Raw genomic sequence first — 9,594 nt, 5'->3', positions numbered from 1 at the left:
GGGGGCTGGGGGAGGGAGAGAAAAAAAACCAACAATCTAATTTTGAATGGAAACACATTTGTCTGTCATTGGGGAAAATTGATGGTCTTGTTGCTACAGCTGCTCTTGCAGCTCTGGGTAATCTCTGATCCAACCTGTGAGCTGTGGTACCCGCCGGGGAGAAGCCCAGCCGCCCCCGCTGCCAGCTCTGCTGAGGCTGAGACGGAGCCTCCGCCAGCATCAGCTGATGTTCAGCTGATCTGAGCCGGGCTAGAGCCTCCAGACACCCCTCCAGACACCCCTCCAGACACCCCTCCTCACAACCTGGCTCTGTTCAGCTGATCTGAGCCGGGCTAGAGCCTCCAGACACCCCTCCCTCACAAAAACTGGCTCTGTTCAGCTGATCTGAGCTGGTCAGATCCTCCAGACACCCCTCCTCAGAGCCTGGCTCTGTTCAGCTGATCTGAGCTGGATGGGGTCTCCAGACACCCCTCCCTCACAAAAACTGGCTCTGTTCAGCTGATCTGAGCTGGGCAGATCCTCCACATACCCCTGCTCAGAACCTGGCTCTGTACAGCTGATCTGAGCTGGTCAGATCCTCCACATACCCCTGCTCAGAACCTGGCTCTGTTCAGCTGATCTGGGCTGGGTGGGATCTCCAGACACCCCTGGCTCCCAGCAGCAGCCGCCCCAGCAGCCGGCGGCGCGGCACCGAGCGCGGTACGTCTCGTCATGGTGTCTCCGTTGCCGAGTATATGAAGAATAAATTGTTGTATATGCTGATATGTATGTTATGTACATTTTCACAGTGATTGAATCATTGTAAACAACAAAATGGAAAAAGGAAAAAAAAAAAAAGAAGAATCACCATTCTGTCTATTTTATGAAGATGATAAAGCAGCTTTATTAAATTATTATGATTCTGTTTCCAAATGGTGTACCTGCCACATTGGGATTTTTTCATCTGATGAGAACTTTGTTTTCCACCTAAATGTGATTTTCTTTTCTCTGCTTTGAGCATCTAATGCATTTTAGTATTAAAGCAATTATTGAATAAAATGGAAAGTAAGTGTTTGGTTAAATATGCCTCAGTGGGTTTGCTTTGATGGGCTCCAGGTGCTGGTCCTGCAGGAGCCAGTGCATGGCTGGGTGCCACCCCAGCCCTGTCCCTGTCCCACAGCTGGTCAGCTTTGGCACCCAAGAGGCTGCAAAGCTCAGGCAGAACTTTCCTGGTCCTGAGGAGGGGTCATCACCATCCCCAGTGGTGATCAGCTGGGACAGGCAGGCTCTGAGCCCCCATGAAACAGCACAGTGCTGGTCATCTGCACTGCCACCTTCACCTTCAAGGGAAACGCGGCTGTGAGAGGGATGAGCACAGGTAGGAAAAGCCTCCAACACACACTTCTCCACTGAAGCATGGCAAAGACTTTATTTTCTGTCGTTTTTCAGGAAGGTGCTTTGGAGGAGATGGTGAGGAGCATCCCCTGCCTCTGGATTAACTGGTTGATGGACCTCATTTACACACAGAGCATCCAAGCACTTTGTGGCTACCAGGCTAAACGCTCCCACAAGGTCTCAGCTCAGTCAGGGTGACACCAAGGTGGAGCTGGAACAAGAGCAGTGGCGTGGGAAGCCCTTTCCCTGGCCTGGGAAGATGTTTGAGCTGCACACTGAGCATCATCCTGCCTGACACGGACACACAGGAGCAGAGGTCAGCTGCAGGTAACCACACCTGGGTGAGGCCCCCATCACTTTAAACCAGCAGGATCTGACCGGCCCGGGGTCAGCTTTGTGCCAGGTGTGTGTTGGCACGGAGAGCACAGGTAATGGTTCACAGGCAGCCCGGTGCCAGCACCTGCAGCGTGTTTACACCCTCACTTGTGAGTCATTTGGCAGGTGGGTAAAAGGAGATCATCCAGGCTGTGGGAGGGAGGCTGCTGTTTGTTTGAGGGGGGTGGTTTGCAGCCGGGCTGGGGAGCAGTGGTTCTGCAGCAGCAGAGAGGTTCCCGTGCCCGAGGAGGCAGCGGGCTGCTCAGCATCCCCAGCCTGGGACCCTGCCTGCGCCGGGGACTGGAGCCGGAGCTGTGCCAGCGCCATCGACTCGGCTGCCAGGTAGGAGCTGAGCCTGTCGGGGAGGAGTTGCCCAGGTGAGCTGCCCTGGGGCAGCGGCTGGGGGTGCCCAGGCTGAGTGGGGTGCACTGGGGTGCAGTGCACAGCCCCAGCCCAGGGCTAGGCATGGGCCGGCTGGGAGATGAGCTGGGGCTGAAATCCCCGCAGCCAGGAGGTTTTTCTCGTGGCATCCCAGCCAGATGGTTTTTCTCGTGGCATCCCAGACAGGAGGTTTTTCTCAGCATCCCAGCCCCACGGGCAGCCTGCCGGACCCCGCGGGTGCTGCGTTTGCTCCTGATTCAGTCACCTCCCTCCTCTCGCTCTGCTGGCTGGGGGGTTGGCGATGGCAGGCTGCAGCCGTGTCCCCGCTGTCCCCTCCCCGTGCCGAGGCAGCGGCGCTGGGCTCGGTGCCGGGCAGGGACTGAGCATCTGCCGCCGGTAGCAGCGGGAGCGCTCCTGTCTGGAGCCGCCGCTGGCCCGGGATGCGCTGGATCTCGGTGCTGGGAGCCGGGGAAGGATGCCGGGATGCAGCGAGCCCCGGGATGCGCTGGATCTCGGTGCTGGGAGCCGGGGAAGGATGCCGGGATGCAGCGAGCCCCGGGATGCGCTGGATCTCGGTGCTGGGAGCCGGGGAAAGATGCCGGGATGCAGCGAGCCCCAGGCAGTGCCTGGCACTGGGGGCTCTGGCCAGGGCTGTGTGTGGCTCTGCTCTGTTCTGTGCCGCCGCTGATGCCGGAGCGCTCGGGTGGAGAGCCGGCTGCTCTGGGGACCTGTGACATCCATCGCGGGTCCCCTGAGCTCCCCATCCTCCCTCGGAGACGGTTCTGGGGCTGGGAGGGTGCCTGGCTGTCCTTTCCCGTGGAGAGAGTTTCTGGGGGTGCTGTAAGGTACAGAGCCCCCACCCTGCTGTGCCCCTGCAGTGAGGGGCTCAGCGTGAGGACCAGCTTGTGAAGCCAGTGAGAGATAAATTCGCAAAGAAAGCAGGCAGCCCTCACTGGGCAAGGTTCAGAGCCATGGATCTCGTTCCTGTTTCTTCTGGACAGTATTCTATATTACATTTGATGTTAAACTGGAATATCTATATAGAGCCAAATTGGATTAAGAAGCAATGACTTATTGTACACTCTGACTGTTAAGCCTTCAAAGACAAGAATAAATAAATTGGAGGAATCAAAGGCATGAAAGCACAGAGCAACAATATATATAACATATCTCTGTTTGAAGCAGGGTTCTGCTCAGGGCTTGTTGTGGGCCCAGAGGGGCAAGTGATGGTCCCTGTTGTGCATTTCTGTTGTCTGGATCCAGGTTCTGCTCCCGTGTCTGGTGCTGGACCAGCTGCCTGCCTGCCTTGAGCAGGAACCAGCGTCCAACAGCCCCAGCGGGCTTCCACTTGTTTAACTTGCAGCTGTTTTTTGTTTTGTGCGCTTGTCCTTTCCTTCTGAGCGTGATGTCAGCGAGCGTCCCCAAAGAGCCGTGGCAGAACAAACACAGGCAGGTGCACAATTACAGAGCTCACCTCTGCTGCCACACACGGCCCTGCCCAGCTCCCCCTCCCGGCCCTCGCCGCCAGAACGGGCTCTGCAGCCGGGGTGGCTCCTTGGGGACAAGCTCTGGCCTTTGGGGCAGCCACCACGCCGCTGGCAGGGGTGTCCGGGCAGCTTCTGTGGGGACATGGCTGCAATCTGCAGAGTGATCAGTCACTGCAACCCAGCCTGGAAAATAAAGCAACCCAAGAAAGCAGCACTGTGGTGCTGCTGTGGAAAACCCAGCCGTGGCAGTTTCCATTAATACAGATAAAAAATTGAGACACAGGGCAAACAATATTAACCCCATCACTGATCAAGCTTAAAAGCTTTTCCCAAGAAAAATTGTCTCTGGATTGCAGTTAAATAATGGGCAGGGGGGTGGCTGCCTGCAGAAGCCTCTGCCGTGGTGCTGGCAGGTGCTCCTGTCCAGGGCAAGGGAAGGTGGCTGGGATGGCAGCAGAGGGTCAAACACTGAGCTGATCCCTTGCAAAGCTTTAGGACATAAGAAGCTCCAAATGCTCTGTGCTTTAGGGAAAATGGCACAGAAGCAGATCATCAGCCTTGGCAGAGGCCAATCTGTGCTGCCTGAGGGTGATAAATTGTCTTCCAAGGCAAAAATAAAAAGGAATTATGATAATAAAACCTCCAAGAGAGAAGCTTAGTGTGAGGGTTTTCAGCCTCCCAGGCAGGAGGGATGGAGGCTGGTTGGTGGGAGCTCATATCCCCAAAGGTGGAGGTAACAGGGGCAGGGACTGCCTGTGCCCCTCACCTGTGCCAGCCTTGGTGGGTGTGAGACCCCAGCATGTCACACCTGCTGGGCCACTGTGCTGGTGCAGCTTCATGGGGCTGGGATCACCTTGGAAAGGCTGGATATGAGGGGAGGATCTAGGCAGGAGGCTCCAGGGATGGGGACTGCAGCAGCTTCATCCTGGCACTCTATCAGAATCCCTGCTCCTCTCCCTCTGTGCCCAGGAGGAGAGCAGGCAGGGTTGTTTTGACTGAGAAAGGGAAAATGAGCAAACAACATTCTCCAGGTTCCTTTCTTTTTTCTTTTATTCCTATCTCTCCTGATAAGGAGAGAACCTTTTTTTTAAACTCCCCTCTCTGTGTCTGCTGCACACCAGCTCAAAGGCTGTTCTTTACGTATTTGATTCTCTGTAACATTGATCTTATTCTCTTTGGAGGAGTTAGGTTTAAATCACAGGATGAAATTGTGGCCACAGTGAATCAATAACAAATCTCCTATCAGCCTCAGCCTGGGGTAGAGACTTTGGCCATGGAACTTAGGTTCCCTGCTTCCCAGTGGGACATGTCATCTGTTGATGGAGGACATTCTTTCCTTGCCCAGCGAGCAAGTCCCAAGGTCTGCAATAAAGCACTTTGGTTCTTTCTCCTCCAGCCCTGTGCTTGGGATTGAGAAAAGAGGTAAAGTCTCCAGCTCTAAATTCCAGTGGAAAGCCTCCAACATGCTGCCATTTGCCTCCCCAGCCTTCCTGTGGTTCACGCTCCACCTCTGCGCTGTGTGAAGCACAACAGGGGCTGGGAGAGGCAGGAGCTTTGCTCAGCTACAGTGAGCTCTGGCTCTCCACCATCCCTCCTCCATCCTTAGTCCCAGTCTCCAAACCCTGTCATGGCTCTGCATCCTGCAGTGCCTCATCCCTGGCTGGTGGCAGAGGGATGTTGGCCAGCATTGGCACTCACAACCATTCTGAGAGGGTCTCCCAGGCAAAAAAAAAAAAAAAAAAAGGAAAAAGAAAAAAAGAAAAATAATTTTTTTAAAAGTTTTTAATTCCTTCTTGTAGCTATAGTAAATTCACCCACCTCCTTGAAGGTGATGGGGGCTGGCTGGATAGCCACGAGCACGATGCAGCCCCTGTCACAGCAAGGGTCACCCTGGGTCCCCTGGGCAGTGCTGGGCTGGGTGGTGGCAGGGCTGTCCCCACCTCTGCAGGGCTCTCTCCCCTCCCCACTGCCGGCGAGCGAAGATCCCCCGAGGCAGATGGTAGAGCAAAGCTGTGTCTTTATCGGGCGATACTGGTAGTGTACAGCTGCTTTTGAAGTCTCGAAAGAGAGCTGGGATATTTCTTGATCTGCTCTTAAATAAGTCATCGGCGCTGCTGTTAGCTCGCATTAGGCACGGAGGAGGCGGCGCAGCCGGGACCGGACGGGCTCGCAGCCCTGGGCCAGCCCCGGGAGCAGATTTCGGGCTGCTCAATATTTGATGGGAGAAGTTGATTTTAGCCTGAGCCTGAATCGCTGTGCCTCCACGGTGCGGTTAGTCGGAGGAGCAGCCTCGGATGGTTCGGTGCTGTTTCTGCACCTCAGTTTCTCATTTCCATCCCTGTGTGCCCCTGGCAGTGCCCGGAGCCCCTGGCAGTGCCCGAGCCCTGGCAGTGCCTGCACAGCAGCTCCCTGGCAGCTCCCTACACCTGCCCAAAGCCCCACCGAGGCAGGAGCTGCTTTCTGCTCGAGCACTCCGTGCTTCACAGCCGGGCTCCTTTTCTTTCCCTGGTCCTTTGCTTGCGCTGAGCGGCGGCAGGAGGAGGGCTGGGAGGCTGAAGCAGTGCCCGTGTCCGGGAGGTATTCAGTGCTAACAGAAACATCGACAGGGCAGACTGTGTTTCTTAAATGCGCCTTTTTCACTTTTGCTCGTTCCCCTTGGACTCTCTTCCCACCAGCAGCACCTTTAGCATTTATCTCATTCGAGTCCTCTAAGCAAATCTTATCTCTACATTTATTGCATCTTTGGGAATAGTAATTTTCAAGTCAGCTTTCACGTTACTCCATATTTGTTACTAGTCCTCTGTCGAGGGAAAACCTGGCTCTTTATTAGTTCTCTGCCTGATACAAAACATTTAATTTGAACAGAAACCACCAGGAGAGAGATACATATTGCTTTTCATAACCAAAGTGTCAACATCTTGACCAGACTGTAGCTGAAGCAATCTTTACCATATGGTGGATTTTTATACTTGAACGTCACATCTGCATCCCCGCTGCCTCTCCTTTCATTCCAGAGATGCTGTGCCGGTGATAAAAGGCGCTGTCTCCGTGTCCTTCCACAACACAATCACAAAAGGACCCCTCAGCAGATAAGGAACTAAACCAGAGATACAATAGCTGTGGCTTCCCACTGGCTTTCTGCTCAATAGCTTTCTGCTATGCAGTTCACAAAAAAAAAAAAAAAAAAAAAAAAAAAGGGGAAAAGAAGAAAAAGAATAGCAATGAAGGAGCATGTGTTGGGGAAATAAGCCCCAGTAAATCCCAGGGAGGGCACGGCTGCAGAACATGCTGTGAGTAGTGACTAGAAGTGGGCTGAAACAAGATGAAACCATTTTTTTTTCCCCCCCTAGATTCCTGGTAAATGGGATGCTCCCCACAGCTTCACTGAAGCTTGGGGGCTTTCAGAGTATTCAGACTTGGTTTTTGGGAAAACGGGGCTGTGCTAGTGTTGAGTTTTATTGCAAGGAAATGCAGAAATCTATACTGGTTGCTGTTGGATCCTGGTAGGAACAGGATGTACGAAGTTCCTCGCTGGAAAGCGTGTCCAGAGGCCAGTGCAGTGGGGAAGGAGCTGTGTGTAGCTGTCACTGAGCAGCAGGCAGAGGCTGTGCAAGGCCTCTGCTGAGCCAGGGCTGTGCTGAAAGAGCTCCAATCTCACCTCTGGTTTCTGCCTGCTCAGCCATTGCCTCCGTGCTGCTTCCCCCCTCCTCTGCTTCTCCCCACCCCTCCTGGAGGACGCCAGGAGCTTTGTTCCCTGAAGAGTGATGTGGGCATCAGACCCCTTCCTGGCACCAGGTTTCTTGGCATGCTGTCCAAATTGGCTACAGATGCCCGGTTTTGTTGTGGTGAGGATGCAAAGGCTCTGCTGCCAGCTCTTCCCTCCTCTCACCTGGGCTGGGCTCCGACCTGTGAGCCACTGCACCGTGCCTCACAAGGGATATTTTCACTCTGCCGTTTCCTTAGACTCCTGTCTGCCCTCTTTCCCACCCCTGGGGCCTCATGTTTTGCCACTGGCCTTCCCACACTGCTTTCCACATCCCTGCTTTGCAGAGCCTGTGGGCTTTGCTTGGGTGCAAGGAGTCCAGGGTTGGGCTCCGTGCTTGGCACGTGCCCCAAACGCTTGCCTCAGCATTTTGCATGCCGCAGAGGATTTTATTGTATTGCTTTAATGGGAAGTCATGCAGCTCTGAACCCCAAATACACAGCTCTGTAAGAGTAGTGGCTGGAGGAATCCGCAGATAATTCAGTCCTGCCTCCCTTAAGTGAAATAGGATGTTAATACAATACAGTGGAGAATCGCTAATACAATCCTATTTTTATACCAGCACTTTCATGTCATATTAGAAGAAGATTCGACTTTTAGATCTTTTTTAGCAATTTAGCACAGTGAGGATTTCATTATACTGACAGAACTATTGACAAAAAGAAACACATTAGAATTGGGAGGATAATGGTCCTGGGGAAGAGGAAGTTTTGCAAGGCTTTTCATTTAAAACTGGACTGGGCAAAGTAACAGGCACTGTGCTGAGGGGAATAATCCTGCATTAGCAAAGGGGTGGACTGGCTGACCTTTTAAGTCTTGTCACAGACTAATAGAAGTCAGAGATGGAAGAGACTTTTAGGTCACATCAAACACTTCTTCCAACTCGGCGCAAGATTATTTCTCGATATATTTGATGGTGTTTTTTTCCACTTCTAAAAGTTCCAAGTCACGAAGCTTTGTCTCCTAAGGAGCCTTTCTCACACTGTTTTACCCGGTAAGCGTGCGCTTAACTTTGCGCACTATCATTAATTCCCCTGAATTAAAGTTGTTAAATCCTGCCGAGACTTAAATTGGATTACTCTCAGCCTGCAAAGTTAAGCACCTGCATAAGACTTTGCAAGAGGGAGGTTTAACAGATCTTAGCATTAAGTTCTTCTCACTTTTCCACCTTAATCTTTATTTTGCTTCACAGTCCTCTCACCTTTCCCTTGCCTGGTTCAGCTCAGCCTCCCCTTCTCCCTCCTCCTGATGCGCTGACAGTTCTCACCTTCCCCGCGGTCTGAGATCTCCTCCCCAGCCTGGCTGTGGCTCTGCAGGCTTGTGAGACACGGGGGAGCTGCTTTGCCAGCAGCAGCGTGGTTTCTGGCACTGGGTTTAAACTGGGCTAGCCCTGCTGCAGTGAACAATCAAAGTGTTTTTGCCACCCCCTGCTCCATGGTACAGCTTTGGAGCAGGAGAGAGAAGCACGGGGATGGGTGGTGAACCTCGCTTGCTGTGGGTCTGTGACAAGAGGAGGAGAAACTTTCCTGTTCCATCTGCTCCCAGCCTCCTCGACTAGGTACCCACTTTCCACACCGAGAGCAGATGTTCCTGCTGGAAATAGGCTTCCCTTCTGAAGCTGGAGCCATCACTTTGCATTAGAGCCTGCAAGCCTGCTTTCTGCCTTATAGTGCTTTCCCTGCTGACAGGGTGTGAGGCACAAAACATTTTAAATGAAGATCTTTACAATTGTGAACATGCTGCAATAAATATTAATGCTGGCTTGTGAAATGGCGAGCCAGCAGTTTCTGCAGTGGCTGGGGGTGCCTCTCCTTGGGTGACACACAGCAGCTGGGTGCTCTCTGTGCTCCCCAGCCTTGGCTCCTGCTGCTGCCCCTTGTCCTGCTGCCCGGGGGACGTGGTCGCTGCTGCTGTGCCCCTCCTGCCACCTCTAGGGACTGCAGCACCAGAGGTTTGCAGGGAGGGCTCGGAGCTGCTCCAGCTGGCTCCAGGCATTTTCTGTGTGAGCCATCCAGGAGGGTTTGGGGGCTGCCCTGCAATGCCCACTTCAACCCAGACTCCCTCTGCCTCTGTTTAATCACCTCAAAGGGACGGACAAGAGCCCTGTGTAACTTGCTTCAGGGGGTGCAGATGGGCACTGGTGGAATTGTTATCACTGAATGAAAGGCTCCTCAGAGGATGACCTGTTGCTGTTAATTAATGTATTACATGAAT

Source organism: Onychostruthus taczanowskii, unplaced genomic scaffold (genome assembly GCF_017590055.1).
Source record: "Onychostruthus taczanowskii isolate IOZ18803 unplaced genomic scaffold, ASM1759005v1 scaffold13, whole genome shotgun sequence".
NCBI lineage: Eukaryota > Metazoa > Chordata > Aves > Passeriformes > Passeridae > Onychostruthus > Onychostruthus taczanowskii.
Note: the sequence above shows the minus strand (reverse complement) of the source record.